At 48.8% G+C, this 25,736-nt stretch overlaps 1 protein-coding gene across 6 annotated transcripts in view; it reads right to left on the reverse strand.

The window, feature by feature from the left end:
* Positions 1 to 25,736, reverse strand: part of MSRA (methionine sulfoxide reductase A) — a 421,979-nt gene that overhangs the window by 287,115 nt on the left and 109,128 nt on the right. Inside the window, exon 1 of one of the 6 annotated variants that reach the window (XM_071211862.1) lies at positions 15,492 to 15,533. The exons of the other annotated variants lie outside the window; for them this stretch is intronic. The gene's annotated coding sequence lies outside the window, so the exon portion shown is untranslated. Of the gene's footprint in view, positions 1 to 15,491; positions 15,534 to 25,736 lie in introns of those variants that run through there. 6 annotated transcript variants of the gene reach the window in all.

The raw sequence follows: 25,736 nt of genomic DNA on the forward strand, positions 1-25,736 counted from the left end.
GAGAGGAAAAGGGCCTGTTCCTAGAGCAGTGAGGCGCCTGGCATGGCTAAATCCAGGGTGAGTGTAGGAGAGCTGAGGAAGGGCTGACTAGTAGAGGAGAGCAGTGAAGGGCAGCGAGGAGAGTGGGGAAGTCTGCTCAGGCTGAAAGCGATGTGCATGGGGTCGGGGAGGAGCCGGGTGAGTCGCGAGAACCGTGCTGTAGGAAAGAAGTCCAGAACTCCTAATGACTTCACAGACAAGGGCAAGAATCAGATGCAAGATCAACGAGGCAGTCAGAGATAGCATAGGCTACAAGTCTGAGCATACTCTAACTCCATGGACAAACAAGGAAATGCTATTTGAAGAGGTGAAGATGAGGAGTTTGTTTTAGGACATAAGTCACAGAAATTAAGAACTGGAAGAGACCTCAGGTGGCAGAGAGCCAGTGGGAATGTCCAAGAAGCAATGAAACATGGGAGCAGCCTGGACGAGAGGGCGAGACTGCAGACCTGGGTTTGGAAGCATTGCCGTCGGGCACATCTTGAAGCTGGGGGCGTGGCTGAGCGCAAGGGGAAGTGCTGAGAGAACGAGAAGGGCGGGCTGCTGAGCGCTAAGGCCTCGGCTCAAGAAAGGGGGGCAGAATGAGCTGGTAAGACAGCCAGAGAAGAAGTAATCAGGGTGGGGCAGGAGGAAAACCAAGACGCTGTCACAGCACCCAAGAAGGACGAGCTGTGGGAGAGAACAGCTGTACTGGCGCCAAGCGACTTGCTATGGTGGACCTGGCCCTCCTTCATCCGAGTCTACTCCAAGTCATTCCCTCCGGCCGCCTCCAGGCTCCAGGCATTCGGCCCGCTTTCTCTTTTTCAGCTGCCGCCACAAGCTCTTCCAGCCGCGTTCCCTCATATCCGTCCTCCCTTTTAGAAGGTTGGGTACAGGCTCCCCAGCTCCCCACTCCTAAATCTCCACACACTCACCAATATATTCAATGAAAAGTGCCCCGATCCCTTTCTGTAATATGCAGAGAGCTAAGGCCACCCATAACTGCCTTCCCCAAAACCTTTCTTAGCTGGCCACATGGATGGCAGTCCTCCATGCCTGCGCTTCTCCTGAAATCCGCCCAGCCCAGTTCTCCTCGCGTGAGGATGGTCCAGTCGGTCACATCCGCAGCACCCTGGGACGGCTAGCCTAGTTCCCCAGTTTTCTGTGCATTCCAGGTGTGTTTCTTTACGCAGTAGACAAAAGCTGCCTTGTGTGAGTTCAGTGTAAATGCAGTCATTTCCAAATGCAAATGCTTAAGAAGGGACAGACTATGAACACAGATGACTGCAGGAAAAACGAAGAGAGTGACAAGAAAACAGTGACAAAGAAGGCGGCAGCTGACTGAGTTGATCCAGGCAGGATCTGGAAGACAGCATCCTGAAAGGCTGAGCCTGGCTGCAAGCCCAGAGGAGAGACAAGCAGAAGGATTCCTGGGCACAGGCCCACAACGCGTTCAGCGCATGCCGGGGTGGCGGGGAGATGGCTCGAGAGCAGTTTGTCCTCAGCGTGTGGGCAACACCTGTGCGAGCGAGAAATGGCCAGCTGTTTCCAGGTTCAGGAGAGGGGCTAGTTGGCCAGCGTAGGAGCAAGGTGACACCAGCAACAGAAACCTGGCGGCCGGGCGGTTGGACCGTGTCTCAAGGCCATGTGGCTTGTCTGCTCTACATGCTTGGATTCTTCATCAGAGCCATTTCTCGAGTTCAAAATAGCTGGGCATGGTATTGTAGATACCAATTTTAATCCCTCACACAGTGGAGAACAAAGACTACAGGCAAATACAGCAAGCCAGCTCAGAGGTTCCCTCGCATTGAACTGCCTTCTCTCAGAAAAGTTAGAAACCATATATATGAACGAAGGGTGCTAAGATTTTAAATAAAACAGTTGGTATCAGGGAAGGCTTTGAAGAGAGAAAGGGCTCACAAGGGACGGAGACTGTGACCCCTCCTCCAAGTTCACCCACGGCATAAGCTGTGCGCCATTTCGAATGGCCTCTACACAGGCTTTCTCGCTGTCGAGAATATTCTCCCTGCCCTTCCCACTCTCCCCTTCACCTTCCAAACTCCTTAGAAACCCAGCTGGAGAGTTGGCTCACCTTGCCGCCTTGTGGAAATCTCCACTCGGGATTAAAATTGTAATTATTGGAGCCGCCTGTCCCTCCCGGGCACGACCTCCTCCAGGCTCTCATGTCATCTCTGTAACACTGCACCTATGCCGGCATAGACAGGTGCTCAAGACGTTTTGGCCCGAAAACAGACCAAAGAGTCCACTGACAGAGCAGGAGCCCCAGGCAGCCGCCTGCAGCTGCGCACCGGTCTGCCTCCACTAAGCCGCCCGCTCCTCCCTCGGAAGCACTGTGGTCCCACCTCTCAGGTGGGCCAGCTCTTCCCGTCGTGTAAAACGGGGTCCTGACTTCTTCTCTTCTAAAAGGTCACTCTAACTTCCAACTCCAATTCAAATTTTGCTATTCTTTTTGCCTTCCTTGGCCTGAGTTTCAAGTCCATCCTCTCTTTCAGATCAAAGATAATATTCCCTCCACCACCTGGTCCCTTCACAGGCACGACCCCCAGCTCAGCCGCTCAGCCAGAGCTCCAGGCTGGAAACCCTGGCGGCGCGCCTGCCCCCCCTCGCCAGCTGCCCACAACTGGACTCCGTGGCCAGCTCCACAAATCAGTCTGGCAGCCACGTCCCTCCAACCAGCCCACTTCTCTCGTCTACACTGCTCTCCATCGGCTCCAATCTCTGAAGTCTCCTGCGGCGTCTTTCCCTTAGCGGCTGGCATCGTCGCCATGTGGGGTGCTGGTGAGCTCCAGCCTCGCGCCTCTCCACTGTCATCTCCTTTCAGACACTGCATGGAAGAAGGATGCCCACTGCTCTGCGTACGTCCACTGCTCCCACCCCAGCCACTTCAGAGAGGACCCCAGGCCACGTGGAAAGCTGGGGGCGGGGCTGTTGGCTCAGCTGACTACTGCTGCTACTACTACGATGACGGAGCCGACAAAGGCAAGGCAAGGCTGCTGCAGGATACGGGACACACGTCCTATATGTCTACAGCTGCTGCATGACACGGGACACACGTCCTATATGTCTACAGCTGCTGCATGACACGGGACACACGTCCTATATGTCTACAGCTGCTGCATGATACGGGACACACGTCCTATATATCTACAGCTGCTGCATGACACGGGACACACGTCCTATATATCTACAGCTGCTGCATGACACGGGACACTGCCTATATATCCCGTTTCACAAGCTCAATTCCTCTGGTCCCATTGCTTCCTTGACTTTCGAAATTGCAAGATCTCTCCTGAAAAGAGACACATACACACCTTGTAACAACACAAAAGAAAATGCTTCCGTAAATCTAAATGATACAATGCTTTCTGATTTCAAGTAGCTGTTAACAAAACTTTAATGCTATTATAATGATTGATACTTTGCACAAATTCCGCTATAAGCTAAACAAATTGCAAAGACATTTTTAAGGTGATTTTTAAAGTGTTTTCACATGGTGGAGATGATGATTTCTATTTTTTTCAGTAACGCAATCTTGACTTAATTAGTGGGGTGGCTTCCTGTCAGGGTTTGCTGCTGCTGCCAGAGCTAGCACATGTGCAGTGACAAGAGTCGCTGGGGAAGAGCCACGGTGACAAATTAAAAGGTACTTTCTTCTTACAGTTTTGCTCATTTATAACAGTTACTTGATGTCTTATCAACAAAGATATAAGACCCTTGTTTTCTCTCACAGAAACTAGAGGGTGAAAATTTGATTACTAGTAGAAAGACAAGGAAATGTACAGAGCTATTCCTTTTCTTAAAGCTCTATTTTCCAAAGGTAAGGTTTAAATAGAGATAACCATCATAAAATGCTAGCTCTGAAGCTTTTTTGCAGGGCTAGGGAGTAAAGAGAGAAAAGAACAAAGACAGGCAGTGGGGAATATGCCTGCTCTGGCCCAAAGGAGAGAAAGATAAAAGATTTCTAAAACAAATTAAAACTGACTCCCAACTAGCAGCTTTTCCTAACCAGGCTACATTTGGCCCAGCCTTTCTCTTTCTCTATCCTTGAGCAGAATGTTAGGTATATAGGGGAAAAAGTCAGCTGTGAGGCTGTGACCTTCTCTCCAAGATGCTACAAGTAAAAGTAAATGGCAGTATCATCAAAAAACCTAGGGCCAGCCTCATCCCTAGTGGGGAAAGACTGAATGTTTTTCCCCTAAAATCAAGAACACGGCAAGGACCCACTAGAATGGCTACACTGAAAAAATGGGAGCTAACAAGTGCTGGAGAGATGTGGAGACACAGAACACTCATACAGAGCTGGTGGGAAGGTAAAATGGTGCAGTCGCTGTGGAAGACAGTGTGGTGAGTCCTAAAAACTAAGCACAGAATCGCCATAGGACCTGGCAATCCCACCTTGGTAAATACACAAAAAAACCTACATCAGGGACTTGAACAGACACTGCACACCGATGTTCACAGCAGCATTATTCATAGTTGTCAAAAGCAACTCAAGTCCACCAAACAATGAATAAACAAAATATGGTACATACGCACAATGGAATATTTATTCAACCATGAAAGGAATGAAGTTCTGACACATGCAACAACACAGATGGGCCTTAAAGACAGTATGTTCAATGAAATAAGCCAGACATAAAAGGACAAATACTGTTTGACCTCACATATATGAAATAAGCAGAACACGCATATTCATAAAGTCAAAAACTAGAATACAGGTTGCCAGGGCCTGAGCTGTGCAGGGGCTGGGAGCTCATGTTAACTGGTCCAGGCCTCCTGTTTGGGGAGATGGAAAAGTTCTGGCAACGGATGAGAGCAGAGCAGGAACTAGCCTGTGTACATAATTAACACAGCTGAATTGTGTATTAGAAAAGGGAAAAAGGGAAATTTTAGATTATATGTCATATATGTGATATATATATACTAGTATATATATATATCATACCCACACACACCAAAAAAATACACAGAACCATACAGTGCAAAGCGCGAACCCTAATAGAAACAGTGGGCTAAAGTTAACAGCATAATTACAATAACATTGTTTCATGAATTGTAACAAATTTACCACACCAATGCAAAATGTTAATAACAGGGACAACTATGTGTGCTCAGTGGGGGGTATATGGGAACTCTGTATTTTCTGCATTGTTTCTATAAACCTACAACTGAACTAAGAAAAAAATGTAATTAAAAAAAGAAAGAATAAGGTAAGACTATCCATTCTCACCATTCCTATTCAACGTCATGCTAGAGGTTCCAGCCAGAGCAACAAGGTAAGAAAAGGAAATAAAATGCATTTAAACTGGCAAGGAAGAAATAAAACTGTCATTATTCACAGAAGACAAGATTGTCTACATAGAAAATACCAAAGAAGGGAAAAAAAGTTCTAGAACTATTAAGTGAGTTTAGCAGGCCTCAGAATTCAAAGTCAGTATGGAAAGATGAAATAAATATTTACACACTAAAAATGAGTACTTGGAAATTGAAAATTTTTTAAAGTACCACTACATAGCATCAAACAACATGGAATACTTAGGAATAAACATGTGCAAGATTTATCTTTTCATTTTCTTAATAATGTCTTTCAAAGAAATCTTTTTGATGAAGTGTAATTTATCATTTTTTTCTTTTATAGTTCGTGTTTTTTGTATACTAAGAATTCTTTGCCTAACTTAAAGGTCATAAAGATATTCTCCAGTGTTTTCCTCTAGAAGTTTGACAGTTTCACGTTTTACATTTAGGTATATGATCCATTTTGAGTTAATTTCACATAGGGTGCGAAGTAAATAGTTCTGATATACGATAACACCAATAAACTAATGTGGAAATAATACAGGAAACTTAAAAATGAGCAAAAATCAAGACGTTCAGACTAGGTACGCACACACACACTAAATAACCCTTTCTGCGAACTTCCTTTGGTTGTGGCAAACAGTAGAGTAATTTACATGGTAATGAAGGCTGACGACCATGTGACTCTTTTGCCGGTTTTCCTACCACGTCAACGCTCCAGTTGTCACTCTGACATAAAACGTGAGGGAACACATTAGCACCAAGGCTAGCCACAGACTTGGTTTCAAGCACTGCCTTTGCCACATTGTCACTTGAAGTCCTAATAAGTTTTTATAACTGACATCTCCAATTGAGTTAGGATAAGAGAACCACCTCCTGCCAACATGAGGAAAAATTATACAAATGCAGAATTGCATATCATGTTCCTTTATTAGGTTCAGTCTCAAATGCAACCCATGCCACACAGTGATTAATAGAAATAATTTGTAAATCTTTTGATCATGAATATTTATGGTGTGGAGGTCGATTAGCATTATCTGAGACCGGAAAAAATTAGGCATCAGTTACATTGATATATATGTATAAAAAGATGGCATACTTTTTCAGTTTTGTGATTTTTTCAAGTAAAGTCTGGGTATGAAAGGAAGGACTGCAGCATGGGTGAGAAGCCGGGCTGCTGCACTTGAAGTCCCTGAGGCAGGCAGCAAGTTCAGGTTTCCGGAAACAGAAACGTGCTCCAACCCCAGCTGCTGCGTCTGCCGCTGTGTAACTCCTGATCTTCATTAAATGGACGACAAGACCTCATCAGGATGGAGCTTCTTCCTAGAGCTAAGTGAGACGAGTAAACGCTGAGCTCCGCCGAGGTGCCGGCCATTCATTCAATGCCAGCTCCCTCCTCCCTACCTTCCAGCCATCACATTCATTCTCTGGAATTCTCCTGAAACGTAGTTTTGTGCCCAGCTGCGAATTCTACGGGGGAACAGAGGAGAAACAAGGCTTAAGTGAGAAGGACCCAGCGGCGCCTGGGGTAAGCTGGCCTGGGTTGGCCAGAGGACCATGGAGAGCTATTTATGTTGCCCCTAATTTGCCAGACATGAAAAAACACACAAACATGCAGGACAAAGAAACCAAGATCACTGCTTCTAGCAGTAGAGGTAGCTAATGCGTGGCCTGGGGCCTTTCCAGCACCCACACCTATTAACAATGTAACAGAAGTAATGCGGTGATGAGGCAGGGACTCTGATTACCTCCTTTTCAGATGGAGAAGACTGAGGCGCAAGGCGCAAACCTGGAAGAGGAGCCGCACACCCAGGCAGCCTGGCTCCAGAGCTGTGGCCTCGGGGTCAGGAGGGGAAAGGGCGTCTGGAAGCAGCACCCCTGGACGCCGCGTGCCTGCCTGCTCCACAGGCCGGGTTCTTGCACGGCATCGGGGTGCAGAGGCCACGCCTCTAGGGACCTGGGGGGTTGCTACTAGGGTATTTACGATGATTCGTTAAGTTTTATGTACTCTTCTGCTTGTGTATCTCACAGCAAGAAAAAGTGGGTGAGCACCCACGAGGGACCGGCTAGCCAGGCATCCGCCAGGGCGAAGGCTCATGTTCCGCTGCCCTGATGCAAAGGACCAAGGACAAAGGTTAGGGTGCAGAGGCGCCGGAGAGAGCCACACACCCCTCCCCGGCCTCCGGGAGACTCTGAATTTGCATGCTAGAATTAGGAGCAAAAGCTCAGCTAATCTCCCGGCTAGCATGCCTGCGATTATCATGCAGCGCACACATGCATATTCATCCAGATTTAAAGGGAAGGAATAAGCGCCGCTCATGGCGCTGCTGATAAACAGCCCTCCGAAAATCTCTTTCTTGTACTCAAACGAAACACATTTTGAAGGCTTGTCATACTTAAAAGTGATTTGCCCGTAAGTCTTTTATACGTTAATGGCATTTTATGTGGAATGTTTCATTCCAAAGATCATTATTTGATTGGCTTCCACATGATTTTCAGCACAATGCAGTGGACACAGCAAATCCGGTGCAGCCGGGCGCCGCCTCCGCGCTGCAGCCGCCGCTGCCTTCTGAGCACAGCTGCAGCAGAGGCCAGGACCCTGGTTTGTCAAGCCCAGGGATTTCCAGACAAAACATTTTAATTCCTTTGGTGGGGGAGGGAGGGGGGCGTGTTGGGGGAGGCTGGGGAGAGGCGAGGCCCGAAGCTGAGGCCTCGGGCTCTGCCGCCTCTCTCCAGGGTGTGAGATTCTCCGGGGAACCCTGATCCTCTCCCAGCCCAGGTGTGCTCCACCCGGGGAGCACGGGGCGCTCATCTCCCTCCAGAGGACCAGGAGGGTCAGGAGTCGGGTCCCACCTGCCTGGGACCTGCACCCGGGGTTGAGGTTCCCTGAGAAATCCAGGGTGCCGCACACCTGTGAGATCCCGGAGGCCGGAAGCTGGAGGACAGGCTGCTCAATAAACCTGCGAACCGAATCGGCTGAACCTAGGGCGAGGGCTGGGCGAGAGGGCCACAGTGAGAGTATGGCCAAGCGAGCGCCTGGGCCACCCTTCACGCCGGAAGATAAAACTCAGCTCCCGAACTCAGAGAAGGCAAGGCTGAGGCCTGCCCTCGCCCAGCAGCTCCCAACGCCTGCACGTTTCAGTCTCAGACGGTTTCACCCACTGCTAACATCTGCCTTCACTCCCCCCTGCCAGTTATGCCACCAAAACTCCAAAACTTCTCCGGAAAAACCAGCGCCACCCCCTAATCCACCCGCCCGTCAGGCCAACTCGGGTTTTGACTCTTGGGACGGGAGAGAAGCCCTCTCCTCCCCGCCTCCACCTGAGCAGCCCCAGGCCCTTCACTCAGGGGGCTCTGGGTGCCGGGCGCTGGCACCGCCGCGGCCTCAGCCCTGCACAGACTGCCCCGCAGTCCAGGGGGGATGGCCCCGGCGCCCACTGTGCCCTGCCTCCGCCCTTGGCGGTCCTCAGGCCCCCCGTGGAGACGTGAGGAGGCATTTAACCCTCGGTCTAAAATTCTGTTTCCGTGCAGCGCAAAGATCTGTTCTGGAGCAGGCTTGGTTCTAACTATAAGCCCAGTTCAAAAAAAAGGGAAAAAGCAAATATTTATGCCAGAAAAATGTATATGCTGGTGGAGGGTGGGGTGTGTGTTCTCATTAAGTTTAATGCAAAACAAATGCGTTATATTTTAATGATAGTAACCCTAATTAGAAGCCAGCAGCTCCAGAAGCAACAAGCAAAAGAAAAAAGGCAAATGCATTTTTCTAAAACAGAGGTTCTTAACACTTTTTGTTTCACAGACCCCTTTGCCAGCCAGTGAGAACCACGACCCCTTACTAAGTCCACACTACACTGTGTCTTAGTAATACATGTATCACACCCACACCAAGACGTCCCACAAGAATGTAGGATTGTTTTTTTTTTTCATTTAAATTCAAGTTCATGGACCCCTTGTTAAGAAATCCTGCTCAGAAAGACACAGTAGAATTACCTGGAGAGTTTTTTAAAAATAGTAACACGTCACACCCTGAGATTCTAACTGAATTGTTTTAAGATGGAGCCCAGGCATTAGTATTTTTTAATTTTTTAATTATTTTTTTCAAAAAAGTTCCTTGGACAATTCTTGTATGTAGCCAGGGTTGAGAATTCCTATTAAAGGGAAGAGAAACTGATATTTATTTTTTAAGCCCTTATATGTTCTAGGCATGGTACTACACTTCCAAATATATTAAATTTAAATTTAAAAATGGAAACCCTGTTATGAATTAGCTACAGGTTAACTTTCCCCAGTCTCTGTGACATTAGGTTGCCTATTAAACACTTTTTTCCTCTGGGAAGGGGGAGAAGCCCTGGAGCGGTGGCAGGGGTGAAAACCAGCACCCGGGGCTAAGGAGCCGGAGAAGCCGCCTGAGGGGCCTCCGACTGCGTGAGCACAGGCGCACAGGCGCACAGGCGCGCGGCAGCGAGCAGGACCAGCCAGCGGCTCAGCGCCGCACGCGCGCAGCCCCAGCGCTGGAACAGCCCGCAGAGGGGATTCTCTCAAGGCAAGGCCTCGAGGGAATTCAAGGAACCCGCCGACCAGGCGCAGGGTCTGGACCGCTAGGCGAGGGCTGAATGGTGGACGGCACTCCTTACGGACCAGGGAGAAAGAGACCTGACTGCATCTCAGACTTCCTTTTTAAATGTTCTCTTAGGTCTATCCAAGTTAAACGCAGTATTCTGAGAGATAAGTTTAAGTGCGGGAGGTACGGGGTTTTACCAAGAAAGGCTGATTTCCTAAGGGGAGGAGGGTAAAGAATGTGAGAGGAGGCCCTGGAGAAGCCCACGGAGAAGGCGGAAGGAGGCGCTCCTTGACGGTCCCAGGCCTGGCTCTGGCCGAGCCGCTTCCCCTGGGGATGCAGGGCACAGAAACGTCTAGAAGGCTCACTCCATAGGCGCCTCGGGCACTCACTTTGAACAGGCGGCAGCTGCCAAGGCGGGTGGCGGCAGAAGGGCGAGTGCGCCAGTCGTGGGTGCCCTCCCACCGGCCGCGCAGCAGCTGCCGGGGGCCCAGGGGCCCTCTGAAGGGTCCCAGCTCCCCGGGGCCCCACCCACTGCACACTCCCCCGGGTGCTGCTTCAGGTCCTAACCCCCCTAGGGCCGCCGCCTACCCTGAGACGACTGCTCCTCTCCTCCCCGACTCCACTGCCAGTGTCGCCCGACGTGCACTTAACCTTCCAGCTTCTCGTCGCACGCTGGCACCACCTGATTTTCTGGTGTGGCATCGAAGCAGGGCTTTTCCTCCACAGCCCGCAGGCCGAGCGCCCCCTCCCCAGGCAAACGGCAGGACAGGGGGGCCTGGCTCGAGGACCCCCAGCCAGGACGCGGCGAACGAGTGAGCCCTTGCAGTTGCTTAACAGACACAGGGCGGTTTCAAGCACCCCGCCTCACTGCCTCCTCCCAGCAGCCCTGAGGCAGCACCGTCCACCGAGAGGAAACCGAGGCCTGGCCGGAGAGCCAAGTAACACAGCCCGAGACCCTGGCCCAGGGGCAGGCCTGCGGGCCACGGCGCTGCGCGAGCGCCCCTTCCACGCTCCGCCGGGGCTCCGGGCCGTCCCGGGCCCAGGCAGGCGGCCTGCATTGGAGCCCTCGTTCCCCAGGAACCAGGGCGACCTTGGGCTGGTCAGGCGGCCTCTCTGGGCCTCAGGCTGCCCACCCGCAAACAAGAGGGCGCCAGCACCTCCTGCACGAGGGCTGTGAGGATGGACCGGGAGGCAGTGTCGAGGCCGGGCACAGTGCCCAAACCCGGAGTCAGGCGATGAACAGGCGCCTCTTGCTGCTTGTTTTGTTTTATGGGTGCATCCGCGCGTGAACACACACGTGTGGTTCTCAGCCAGGCGCTCTCTTTCTTCCCTCTTGCACTACTGCCGTTTACAAGTGGCCTTTCCTTCAGGAGCCCAGGGGCCCCCAACTCCCCCAGCCCCCCAGGCCATTGCCTTCCATGCCCCCCGCCAAGGCTTCTGAAGGAAGGAGGGAAGGGAACACCCTGGAAGCACCCGGCCACGTCCTGGAGGCAAGGAAACGGCAGCAGCGCCCGCCTGCCTCCTCCCGGAGCCCCGGCAGCCTCGGGATTAGCAGCAGGGAAATCACATCGCAGAACAGGACTTGTACCCAGGACCCACAGGAGACCAGCACCGCCGACCCAGGCCCGGAAGAGAAGAGGACGCACCTCTCGGTCCGTCTGGCACTGTGCTGGACTCTGGAGGGGTCCCCTTGGCCTTCAGCAGCCCGGCCCTCCCAGCCCAGCGGCAGCCGCCCCCCCAGGCCCTCCCGGCCCCTCCCAGCCTCGCCAGGCCCCCCAGGTTCCCCCAGACCCTCCCAGGCCCCCTCAGGCCCCCCCAGGCCCCTCCAGGCCTCCTCAGGCTCCCGCAGGCCCCCCCAGGCCCCTCCAGGCCTCTTCAGGCTCCCCCAGGCCCCCCCAGGCCCCTCCAGGCCTCCTCAGGCTCCCCCAGGCCCTCCCAGGCCCCTCAGGTCCCCCCAGGCCCCCTCAGGCCCCGCCAGGCCCCCCCAGAGCCCCCCAGACCCCGCCAGGCCCTCCCAGGCCCCCTCAGGCCCCCCCAGGTCCTCCCAGACCCCTCAGGCCCTCCCAGGCCCCTCAGGTCCCCCCAGGCCCCCTCAGGCCCCGCCAGGCCCCCCCAGAGCCCCCCAGACCCCGCCAGGCCCTCCCAGGCCCCCTCAGGCCTCCCCAGGTCCCCCCAGACCCCTCAGGCCCTCCCAGGCCCCTCAGGCCCCCCAGGCCCCCCCAGGTCCCCCCAGGCCCCTCCAGGCCTCCTCAGGCTCCCCCAGGCCCCCCAGGTCCCCTCCAGGCCTCCTCAGGCTCCCCCAGGCCCCCCCAGGTCCCCCCAGGCCCCTCCAGGCCTCCTCAGGCTCCCCCAGGCCCCCCCAGGCCCCTCCAGGCCTCCTCAGGCTCCCCCAGGCCCCGCCATGCCCCCCAGGCCCCCATCCTCCCAGCCGCCAGAACCGGGGCCTCCACGGAAGCCCAGCCCTGCGGATGAGGCAGCAGCACTGCCAGCTGCCCATGGGGGCAGGACCCCCGAGACGCAGGGAGACTGCGGAGCTCAGCCGGGTGGCACCTTCCCAGAGCCTGACTTCAGATCGGGCCAGGGGACCACCCCAGGCCGCAGCCCAGGCAGCCACTTCCCTGTCTATCCCCCAGAAGTTCTAAAACCCTGTGAGCCTCTGGGGAGCCTCCAGGGGCCACACAGGGCATTTGGGGGACACTGGAATGTCCTGCATGACCCTGCAGTGACAGATACAGACCATCACACGTTTTGTCAAAACCTATCAAAGTGTGCGGTGCCAAGTGCAGCCATAGTGTGAATAAGGCCATGCTCGGCAGCACAGGAACAAAAGGTGTTGCTAATGGGGGAAGCGTGGGGCAGGGAGGGGGTGAGGAGATGAATCCCCTGTATTCTAAAGCTTCTTTAAAAATAATAAAAAATTTTTAAAGCCAGACCAACAAAAAAGAATCTAAGGAACCAAAGTCCTTCGAGCACCGCGTGAGCCAGGCTTTGTGCCACTGCTCCCAAGTTCATGTTCTTTTTCAGTCCTCGTGACCACCCCATAACAAGCGTGTGAAAACGGGTGTTTTCCCATTTTAAAGGTGGAGAGCCTGAGCCTGGGCAGAGGGGCTGACAGGCCAAGGACCCCGGCCCTCAAGGGCAGGGGCAGGATGCAAATGGAGTCCCTGCCGCAGGGGTCACAGAAGCCACCAACCCAAAGCCCTTGCTTCCCAGCTCGGACACCAGGGCCACAGCAGCGCCCCGGGATCGGAACCCAGGCCTCCAGCGTTCTCTTCAGGGCACAGTGTTCTTCGCCCCCTTCTCCTCATCAAAACAAATTTTCAGCATCATCGGTTTGTTCATTTCATGTAAAGGGTACTCTCCTCGGAGACCAAAGTGTTTCCCAAAATTGCTTTCTTAAAAATAAAACAACTTTATTTTCTCCGCGTCTTGGAACAGACCAGCTTAAAGCTGCGTGAAGCCTGCCCTGCTCCGCGCCTCTGCGACGGGCCCCACTTTTGTACGTGGGGAATGAGGCTCAGTGCCACCTAATGAAGATGATCCGTCAGCGCTACGGCACCTTTACGGGCCATCCCTGCCCAAGGGAACAGCAGAAGCAGCCGGGGGAAAGGCCGCCAGGAATGACGTGGGGAACAGCTGGCATTTAACCGTATAAATATTCTTAGCAATGCTCTGGGGAGTGGAATTACTGGCTTGCCGGGCAGCGCCTCACTGAACTAGGCAGCCGAGGATATTTGCACACACAGCTCCTGCTCGCACTAGAATTCACGCAGCCGCTGCTGAGGAAGGGAGTCGGGAAGCGCGATGGTACTGCGTGGTCATCGCCCGATCCTGCAAGATGGCGGCTTTAAAGAGAGGGGCGCTGCCCTTGTTCATTTGATATTTACATTTTATTAGTGTTATTATTTGACATAATTACACACAAAGAATTAGCAATGTTAATTAATGCTTCACTAATGCAGCAGTGATTACTTCTATTTATTCTAGAATATAAGTGAATTTATAAATTCATTTATTTGGAATTCAAGTGACTTTTTGATTCACATTTTAAAAAAATAAAATCTATTTGCCCATTCTCCAAACTAACCCTACAGAAGAGGTTTCTACACTTTTATTTAAACAGAATCCTCCTACTTAATCCATGAAATGGAAAATAAAATAGTTTTTAGGATGAACTGATTCATCCCAACTATATTTCTAATCGTTTGTTGAGATGGCTTGATATTACTCTTATCCTACTTCCATCCTAATGAAGCGAATTAAGTTGCCCAAAGAGAATTTTAAATGGACTCCGCTTCACATTTCCAACTGATAAAGTGCAAAGAATAAAAACAAGGGCGCTGATTTCAGCACTCTGCTAAGTATTGCACTGGCTTTTGTTTCTAAAGGGTTTAAAGAGATTTCAGGTTATGAAGGTTTCTTCCTGAGGAAAACTGAGTGAAACTTTACAAACATTTCTTCCCAATTTAACAGTGAATTATCCATTAGAATTAATTTTCTAAAACTAGGAATGTATCTCCCAAGGGGAAAAAAATCCCTGCAAAAATCACTAAATTGGTTAAGTATTTAAGGGCTGTTTTCTATCAACTACCTCTTCATGAAATATGGTTCTACCATCATTCAAATCCAGACTTCACGTTAACAAGACTTTTGCTGGAAGTTAAGATTTTAAGAAGTAACGTCAATCAAAGCCTGCCTCATAAGGGCAAACGCCCGCCCTGCCCGACCGCCCCGAGAAAATCTGCTTTACTGGAAAGCTTTGGGAAGGGCTGTGACAGAGAGCACCCTGAGGTGAGTTTCAGTCAGCTGAAGGGAATGCGGCTCTTGCGCTGTCTATACTGCGTGAAGGATAAGACATTATGAGTCTCTGAAAAAAACGAAAGAAAACACCATGGAACAGGTACTACGAGGAGTCAGCCCCCAGGCGAGGGGTGCTGAGCCCTTCCCAGTCCTGGCTCAGGACCTGGACGGTCACCTCGCCCGCTGGCCCCGGGCCACCGAAACTGCCCCACGCAACGCCAGAGAGAGGCGTGGCGGGCAGCGGGCCTTCCCCGCGGGGACACATTCCCCGCCACCCAGCAGGGAAGGCGCCGAGCTGCGGCTCCACTCAAGCCACGTGGCCCTGCCCGCTCCACGCCACCTGTGTCTAGCGGACACGGCCAGCCGAGCGCCCGAGACCGGCGTCTGCCTCCACGCCGCCTCCATGCCGCCTCCAGCCCTCGCGCTCCCCGTGCACCCTCGACGGCCCTCTTGGGCCCCGCACCCACAGCCCACCTGTCAGGGAACCCCATCAGGACTCGCGCCCGGCCACCACGTCTCTCCCGGGTTCCTGCGGTGCCTCTGCCGTGGCCACCGCCTCCAGGAGCAGCGCGGGCCCAGCCACCGTCCCAGCACACAGCTCCAGTCAACCCAGCGAGCGCCTGTCCCCCGAGGAACACGGGGGACCTCACAGTGGCATCCCCAGCCCCTCGAGCTCTGGACTCCCCTCCTCCACCCGCCGTCCCTCCCTGCCCAGCGCGCCGCCGTCCGCGGCTGGACGGCGCCCCACCCAGGCCTGGGCGCTGGCATTCCTTGGCCAGGAGCGCTCCCCCCACACCCTCAGGTCTCTGCTCAAATGCGGCTCCTTCTCGCTGCGCCCGCCCTCGGCCCCTGCGCCCGCCCTGGCCCCTGCGCCCGCCCTCGGGCCCTGCGCCCGCCCTCGTCCCCTGCGCCCGCCCTCGGGCCCAGCGCCCGCCCTCGGGCCCTGCGCCCGCCCTGGCCCCTGCGCCCGCCCTCGGCCCCTGCGCCCGCCCTCGGGCCCAGCGCCCGCCCTCGGGCCCTGCGCCCGCCCTGGCCCCTGCGCCCGCCCTGGCCCCTGCGCCCGCCCTCGGCCCCTGCGCCCGCCCTCGGCCCCTGCGCCCGCCCTCGGCCCCTGCGCCCGCCCTCGGGCCCTGCGCCCGCCCTGGCCCCTGCGCCCGCCCTGGCCCCTGCGCCCGCCCTCGGCCCCTGCGCCCACCCTGGCCCCTGCACCCGCCCTCGTCCCTTGCGTCCGCCCTCGTCCCCTGCACCCTAGACCACCCTCCCAGCGCAGCACCTTCTCACCCTGGGGTTAAGGCTTTCCTTGTTTATAACCTTCCAGCATAATAGGTCATTTACGCATTTACGTTTATAGCCTGACACCCTCCCTCCAAGAGGATTTACAGTCCACAGTGGCAGAATTCTCTTTCACCCTTTCTTTGGTGCTGTCTCCCCAGTGCCCGCAGCAGCACTGGAGCCCGCAGGCGCGCAGCATTTCCTGCACCACTGCCGTGTCACCCTGCACACAGTCGCTTCTCTCTCAGTCCCCTTTCCGCCCGCCTCTCCCCCCACCAGGAGAATGCGGGGGACCCCTGAGGGTAAGGAGAAGGTCTTACACCTCTAGTTTCCCTTGCACACCCTTGCTCATATCGCCGACGGACCACAACTTTTATTAAATTCATTTGAAAATTTCCAGGGAGCACCAGTGTTTTAGGGTAGAAAAAAGGCAGACTCATTGGAGTTCATATTTTAGATTTCAGTTCAACATCCAAACAAGAGCCTCCATTCCACCCCGGTTTTTAGGAAAGCACTTACTTAAACAGAGTTGCCAGAACATTACGGAATAGTTCAAAAGAGATTCACGTGCTTGACCAGTCTAACTCAGGCCATCTCAGTGATCAGGACGGTGGTGGTCGACATCCTTTTGAAGCCAGCCCTGGAAGCATTTCGGTAATGCCTGACGTCACCAGGTCCCCTGCGCGCCGCACAGCAAGCCCTGTGGCTACTGCTTAACCCGGGGCAGCGCCAGGCGCCTTCCTCCTGCCAGAGTGCACAGGTGCACACCCCCTCTCCCTTACCTACCTCAGTGGATGGTATTTCTCTCTCTATCGTCAGCAGCTCCCTCTCTACTAGATTTTTCCTAAAATAAGCATATAAACGGAGCGTCAACCCCCAATTTAAAAAGAAACAAACACACATCTCCTTCCAGCTCTTGCTCTGTCGTGCCATGTTCAAAGTCAAAGTTTTCAAGACGGTCTGTCTCTGCTCACAGCGTGACCCTGGACTCTCTCCCAGGCCACTATCCACCTCTCCATGGACAACTCAGTCACTCAAATCACATCAAGGACCTTCCTTGGGACTAAATCCAGTGAAGGATTTTTTTATTTTAGTTTAGTTTTTAATTATCTTTTTTAAAATTAATAGATCATACAAAACGTTACATTAAAAAACATTAGAGGTTCCCATATATCCCACTTCCCACCCCCGTCCCCATCATTTTTTATTGTATTTTTTTTAAGATATATAGATCACAAAAAATATTACATTAAAAAATATAAGAGGTCCCCATATACCACACGCCCCCCAATCCACTCCTCCCACATCAACCTCTTTCCTCATTGTGGCACATTCACTACATTTGGTGAATACATTTTGGAGCACTGCTGCACCACATGGATTATAGTTTACATTGTAGTTTACACTCTCCCCCAGCACATTCAGTGGGTTATGGCAGGATATATAATGTCCAGCATCTGTCCCTGCAATATCATTTAGGACAACTCCAAGTCCCAAAAATGCCCCCACATCACACCTCTTCTTCCCTCTCCCTGCCCTCAGCAACTGCCGTGGTCACTTTCTCCATATCAATTTTCCTTTAGTCAACTGTTTAAAAAGCCAGACCACACCCACCTTCCTGAAGTGTCCTTTCCCCTCACTTCTGTACCTTCTGGAATGACACATCCTCTGCGTTTCCTTCTTCACCTCTGACCGCTCCTTCTCAGTCTCCCTTGTGAGCTCTGCTTTTTCTGACGGGCCTTTCACCGCACTCTGTCCAAGATCCTGGTCTCTTCTCACTCTCACAATCTCACCTTCTCCCATGTCTTGAATTACTTCTGATATGCTCGGAATTCCCATCACTGTAACTTCCACCCAGCAATCTCTCCCGCTTTCCTCTCTAGGCACCTCCAGCTCAACTTACAAGCACTCCCCAGTCCCAAAATCCAATGAGTCACACACTCCTGTGAAGTGTACTTCTAGAGACCACCGCAATCCATCCAATTCTGACAACCCTCATCCCATTAGCTTGGTTATCTGCTGTCATCCTTCACCTGGATACTACAATGACACGCTGACTGGTCTCCCTGCCTGAACCCCTTTAATCCATCTTCAATAATGCAGTAAGAGCGATCTTTCTAAAATCCAAATTGGATCATGGCACTCCAATGCTTAAAACTCTACAAGAGCCATCAGGGAAACGCAAATCATCACCATAACGAGATACCACTTCACAATCACTAGGATGGCTATAATAATAAAGACAGATAATCACAAGTGTTGGTGAGGATGTGGAGAAGTTGGGACACTCACACACTGCTGGCTGCATTGTAAAATGGTGTAGATACTGTGGAAAACAGGTTGGCCGTTCCTCAAAATGATAAACAGAAAACTACCACATGACCCACTAGTTCCACTACTAGGTATACACCCAAGAAAAAGTAAAACATATGTCCACGTAAAAACTTGTACATAAATGGTCACAGAAGCATTATTCAAAACAGCCACAGAGTAGAAAGAGCCCAATGTCCCTCAACTGATGAATGGATAAATCAGAAGTGGTGTATCCACACAAGGGAATGTTACTCAGCAATGGAAAGGAATGAGCTGTTGACACATGCTATAAGATGGGCGAACCCTGAAAGCATGCCAAGTGAAAGAAGTCAGAAACAAAGACCATATATTCTGGTTCCCTTCACATGGAATGTCCATAATGAACAAATCTATAGAAACAGAAAATTGATTAATGTTTGCTCTGGGTTGGGGGAGGGCTGGGGGAAAAAGAGGAGTGACTGCTTATAGACACAAGATTTCCTTTTAGGGAGATGAAAATGTTCTAAAATTGATTGTGGTGATGGTTGCACAACTGCTTGAATATACCAGAAACCACTGAATTATACACTTTCAATAGATGAATGTATGGTATGTGAAGTGAACCTCAACAAAACCGTTATTAAAAAAAAAAAAACCTTTTTTAATTAAAAAAAAAGAAGTGCGAGACTCAAGAGACCTATCAACCAATAGCAATGTATGGACAGCTTATAGATTGTAATTTGATCCAAGTATAAATCCAGGATATTTGACTTTGCCTCTAATATATGATGTTATTAAAGAATTACTATTGAACTTTTTAGAGTGAAACGAACTACAGGTCCTTTCCATTGCCCTCATGTTCAAGTCAGAACTCCATACCTGGCTTATAAACTCCCGACCACCTCACCCTACCTCCTCTCCACCCGCAGCTCTTACCACCAGAATCCCAAACCTTCCTCACTCGCCCCCACTCCCAGACTTTGCTTTTACCACAGTGATCTTTTCTCCTAATTATTTGTAAGTGTTTAACTCTTCAAATTAACCGAGCTATCAAGCATACCAACCAACAATTGCATTCTAGAGACTACAGACCCGGGTCATACGATTAGACAGCAGCTGGACAGCACAGCACAGGACTTCCTCGTCCCTGGACAATTCTATTCCATCACCTGCTTTTCACACTTAAATATTACACATGCAGAGTAGTAATAACTTGATTTTACTGCCATGTATTCCCACAAAAATACAATCATTTTGGAAACTATTTTAAAATAGCTTATTTTCTGGTATGGACATGACGTTATCAGATGAATATGTAAAAGCTAGAGTCAGAATCAGATTTTGAGTCTGTTTTCTCATGGTAATATGAAGATAATGAAGAATGGACACTCAAGAAATAGTAGCTATCATTATTGTTAATTCCCTTGTTACTTTACCACAGCTCATTATGGAAAATGTAAAATTCCCTTTGATATAACATGTGAAGAATCTTCTAATCTGTAAAGAACTGAACTTACTGATCCAGAACCAGAAGAAGGGATAACTGCATTGCCAGAGCCTTGTGCTCCATCACCACCATAGAAATATACCAACGTCCGCTTTTTCCATTCCACATTTTCTACCGTAGCACCAGATATTAATGGTTCTATATGAAAACAGAGATGAATTAGGTATACCTTCTAATTTTTAAAAAAACTTATTCTGAAAAATTTCAAACCTATAGAAATGCTGAAATAGTAACACAATGAACACTCATATGGTCCTCACCTTGATTCACCAACTAGTAACATCTTACCAACCCGTTCCATCTCTCTCACACACCTGTGCTTTCCTTTCACCAAACTATCCAAAAGTAGCTTATGCCATCATAAAACTTCACCCTAAATCTTTTTTCTTCCTTCTTCTCAATAAGAAGGCTCTTCCCTATCCAACGCTCCCTGTTAAAAAAGAACATCAATTCAATATCATCACCCAACATACAGTTCAGACTCAAAGACCCCCAGTTGTCTTTCAGATGCCCTTCATTGTTGTTTGCATACAGAATCCCCTGAGTTGGACTCACGGCAGCTAGGGACTGCTCCTCCGTGGTCTCCCCACGACACAGCCCGCGCGCTTCCCTTGGATCTTGGTGACATCAGCTCCTCTGCAGAGCCCAGGCCAGCAGCCCTGTGGGGACATGGACCCCTCCCTGTGTCCCAACATGGCTCCCCGCTGTAAACGATGCCAAGTGTCACTGTCTGGTGAAGATGGTGACTACCCATCTCCCATGGCAAAGACACATCTTTCCCTTCAGTAATGTGGGGTGATAGCTAGAGAACATAAGAAATTCTGCTCTCTAACATCAACAATGTTTCACCCAATAGTTTAGTGTCCATTATTATTTTGGAGATACAAACTAATGATTTTTTAAATCTATAATCCCATCTATATTTGCTATCTGACATTATTCTATAAAGTAGAGCTTCTCCTCATACTCTCTTTTGTCCTTCTCTCACCACTATAGACTTGTGAATTTTTTTTTAATTTTATGTGCTATAATCCATGGTTACCAATATTCTTTCCAATGCTCCAATTTTCCCAAGAGTGGCAAGAAAGTTCCTACAGGTCAGCTCTGGAACATGATGTCATTGAGCACTTTCTTGATTCCTGGCACAGCAAAAAGGAATTTTGAAACCAAGATCAGCTCTCTCGGTGGATGCAAAGAGGAAGTGTATCTGTGTGTGTGTTGTTTCTGTTTTTGTTTTTTACCATGAGTTCATCCTGCTATTTTCAACTCAAATCCAATGCCAGGAGCTCCCTCCTCACATCCCCCTTCTCCATATCTATGCCTGTCCTCCTTCCTGAGTGAAATTCTGGTTTCCAAAACATGGCTATATTTACTCATTTGTTCTCTCCTAAAAAGACAAAAAGTTTCAGAATTCCAGCACCAAGAGCCCTACCAACACAAGTCTACTTTTAAAAGTTCATGTTTCCTTTTAAGGTCCTTTTGTCACAAGACTATATCTAGTGCAAGTATAATTCTTTAAATACAGAGCTCTTTGGCAAGCTTAGAAAAAAAATATTTTTGAAATGATTCTGTGAATCATAAAATTAGCTTGTTCTCTCAAAATGTGAATGCAAAACATTCCAAAACTATGTGCACATAAGAAATGAACTCTAGCTATTAAAATTAGCCTTCATATTAAATTTTAGAGTACCTGTGGTATTTAAATGGATAATGTTAATATTTTGTGAATCAATGTTAGAAAGCATTTAAAGACCATGGTTCCAATTTCCACAGAAACAATAGATGACTATTTCCAAGGGAAAAAATTAAAATCTTTCTGAATACATAAGCAATTTTCTTAAGATGACCTTCAAACAATTAAATGTTTGACCCATGCTTTAACATTATTTCACAAGATGTAAGTGAAATTGTTCCATTTAAAATGGAAATTTACTGTTCCTTCAAAACACAGGTATGGCCTTGAGGCTTTCATCTAATTGAAGCAGGTTTTGGTCCTACCTTTCTAGCTAGTATTTTTAATTGGGTGGTCATATGAATCTACTGTAACCTTGGTAAGAATTTTAAGTATTTTTGACAGCTATTCTGCTACATTGTTCTCAAACAAGCATCCCCACCAATATAGATTTAGTTTATGAGTATGTTTTGCCTCCTTGAATTGTAATTTCAACAAATAAAATACATATTATGAGTTGAGGGTCCTAGACTATTTTATTTCCTCTCCTCTATTAGTATTTATGAAAGTACAGATTTCTCAGCCCAAGTCCAAAGTGGTTTTTATTTAAACTTCGACTACAAGGCATTGAATATCCACATAGAAATTGTCAAATCTTGTCAAATATACCACTATTGTGATTGTTTCCTCTATGATGTTAAACCTCTAGACTATTTTTAATTAGTGATATCAACAAGAAACATTCTAAAACCTTGGTCATAAAAAAATTGTGTCTTAGGTTGATTTGTGAATACAACATTCTAAAGCCAACTTCATGTTCTCTTCCAGAAATTTTTCTAAATCTGTTTTGTTTCTTCCAGAAGCATATTTAGAAACAAAATAGCACACTCTTCACTATGACAAGGCAGCATGGAAGAGCAGCCAGTGCGCCTCGTGGTGGTCGAGATCCGAACCTGATCGCTGGTTCAGGGTGTCGGTAGGGGGTGAGGGGGAGGGGGATACCTGGGGCATGCCTCTATGGGACATGAAGGTGTTCAGGTGGTCAAGGGGTGTTGTGTCAGTGGATGGAGACCCACACAATAACAAAGAATCCTGTCGTCCCATGCCGGGGAGTTTTTATGGCTAAGAGATTTCAAAGTAAGTCAGAGGTCATTCCAGAGCTTACGCTTATGCACATCTTAGGAGGATCTCACCAACTGCCACAGTAAACAGTGCCTCAAGCAAGGAGGCTCCTGAGGGCTCTGGAGACCTGTGGACACTGCAGGCAAGGCAGACAACCCCAGGAATTCAGCACCCTGTCAGAGGCCTTACCTTGGAATGCATCTCCCCAACGATCGGAGTTGGACTTATTTATAATTTTCCCAAACATGGTTCTTCTATCCCATTTATTTGAACCCATTATCAGCACTATACCCATTAAATATATGTCCCAGAGACTGAAATCTTCTGGCTGTTCATACACCAGTTCAGCCTTGAATCGCAGCCTAGTTTCAGCCAACACCTACTCTCCAATCCATCGGGCTCACAGTATACTAACAAAAGGATGATGATGGACAATGCCCATCCCAAAAAGCAGAGCGTATCAACAACTGCAAGCAAGACAGTTCTACCCATCTGCCCCATGGGATCTAGGCTCCTTCTCACCTGGAAGCAGAGTGGCATCACCTTCCCAAAATCCTCAAGACTGAAGAGTGAACAAACATAAGGGAAGGTATGCAACTATGGACTAAAGTAGATTCATTATTCTAGTAATGGAAGAACTTGAAATAAAGACAGTGGTCACCAGAGAGTCTGAGAGGAGAGAGGGGGAAAGAGCAGGGGGAACATGGGGCATTTAGGGGACACTGGAATTGTCCTGCATGGCATTGCAATGATTTATATTTTGCCATTATATTTTGTGAAACGTATAAAATCATACAGTGTAAACCAAAATGTAAACTATAGACCTTGGTTAGTAGCAATGCTTCAATATTTTTCATCAATTGTACCAAATGTCCCACACGAATGAAAGCTGTTAATGTGGCAAAGTGTGGGAGGGGGAGGGGCTGAGCTATGGAATCACCTATATTTTCAATGTAACACTTATGTAATCTAAAGTTTCTTTAAAAATAATAATAATGAAAAAGAAAAGAGGAGAAAAAGTACCCTCACCTGCACTACTCTGCCCTTGCTTTGGGAAGTGACCAACATCAACAACCCTAACCTTCAGGGGGAAAAACATCACTGAATTTCATACCAACTATTCATTTTATACCACAGTCTTAAAAAGGGGGTGGGGGGGAAATACTGGAAGGCTGAAGCAGAAAAAATACGGCAGTGTGAATGTCCTCCTAGGGTAGAGGAAGACTAAGTGTGGCGGGAAAAACAAGTTGGGTGAACAATCAGGTGAATGGGAAAAAACGCATGTAGAAGTAAGTGAGAAAGACTAATTTCTTAGGCTCCTGTTTTTTTATGTTCTGAATAAGATGCTTCACTCGTTTTAACTACCTCCTTCAGAATATACAGCATTACTTCTTTCTTAATTTTTTAATTGCTTCTGTACTTAGGAGATGCAAAGGCTCTAAAATATTAAAAAGAAATGTTTGCTTTGATGATTCCCAATCCATCAAGATATCCAATCACTGATTTAGTTGATGTTTCTAAATATCCAGTCTGAAGTAATTTTGTCCAGGACTCTTTACAGTCTTATGATTCAAATCCAGTGACTCATCTTCCTGTCAAGAAAATGAAGAATTAGGCAAAAAGAAATTGGTACATACTATTTCTCCATCGTAAAAATACCTCTTTATTATATATCCCTTCTAAGTCATAAAAACAAACTCCTTCTCTAACACATTTTATGTTTGACATACTCACGTTTTCATGACTCAATCCAATTTTATTTCTTTATACATACACATAAACATATGTGTCAATGTATGTGTATGTATATACATTTATACATATTATTTATATGTATACATTTATATTTATACACAGAGATCTATTCTCTTTCTATTCTTCTCAAGCTGAAGTCCAATTTGCTAAATTATTAAGAGGATTTTCCACTTCAATACATGCAAAAAAATATGTCCACAACACTACCCATGGTAAAATTACCAGTGCAATTAATTGTCCCATGTTTCAGAGCAGAGATATGTACAAATTAAAAACAATGAACTATTTTAGAAGTACTCCCAGTTTTCTTGTGAACAAAGCATAGTCTCACAACAAATTGGCCATAATAAGCCACAGAAATAAGGGTCAAGTGATGGGACATTGATACTGAAAAGCTGAGTTAGAGACTTTGTCAGATAGAAAGGCCAGGGAACCTTGCACCTGGCCTCGTCTTCACTTAAGGGTTGAAGCCTGGCCTTGTTGAGGGAAGAGGCAGAATAAGCAATAAGGCTGACAGGTTCATTCCTCCCATTCCAACCTCACCAGTGCTTTTCTCCAATAATCCTCACTTGTACCAGACTCGTAGCCTGACCAGTCCAACCAGTCCAACCCTTCCTTGGGCTGAACGTTCGCCACCCCTGCCTCTTTCGGTCAGAATCCTTCCCATCCACTGCGCCCCCTCCGTGCGGCCTCTCCTGAGCCCCACCTGTCGGCCTGACTGCTCCACCTTCCGGCCTCACCTGACTCCCAAAGGAGCAAAGGTAAGTGTAGAAGTACGAGGATGCCCTCCCCTCCCAACACACAAGCACGCACACACTGATCTGGACTCCTTAGAGTCACCGACACCAGTTGTGCCCAGTCGCATCAATCTGTCCACTCTATACCTTAACTATCCGTAAAATAAAGAGATCACTCTCTCTTCCAACAGGCTCACGGGGCAATTGAGATTATGCTCTAAGGGACCCAAGTGACAGCACAGTGTGGGAAAGAGAGGATGCAGGGGATGAAAAGAAGAGGGTTGTACTGAAAAACCCTGTGCACTCAATGCCACAGCTTCAAATAGAGGAGAGAATGGACTGATTTTTTGCTACAAGTCAAATTACCGAAGATACCTGTCAGTCAAATTGGGCCATAATTGCTATGTGAGGCTGCCTTGTTTTGTTGCTTGTTTCTAGAGATTTGAGGTCAGATATTAACACATTAATTGAAATTTTGGTCATAATTAACATGTATTAAGCTGTTGATTACATGGTTACATCTTGAAATTTTTTAATTGGTTTGTTTCAATTGATCAAAGGTAATTCGTTCGGGGATGATGTTTAGAGTTATGTATTTAATTATCATTGAATAGATAATTAATATATTGTAGCAACAGTAAACAATGACTATGGTAATTACCATTGCGCTCACATATTTGTACA

Source organism: Dasypus novemcinctus, chromosome 25 (genome assembly GCF_030445035.2).
Source record: "Dasypus novemcinctus isolate mDasNov1 chromosome 25, mDasNov1.1.hap2, whole genome shotgun sequence".
Classification (NCBI taxonomy): domain Eukaryota; kingdom Metazoa; phylum Chordata; class Mammalia; order Cingulata; family Dasypodidae; genus Dasypus; species Dasypus novemcinctus.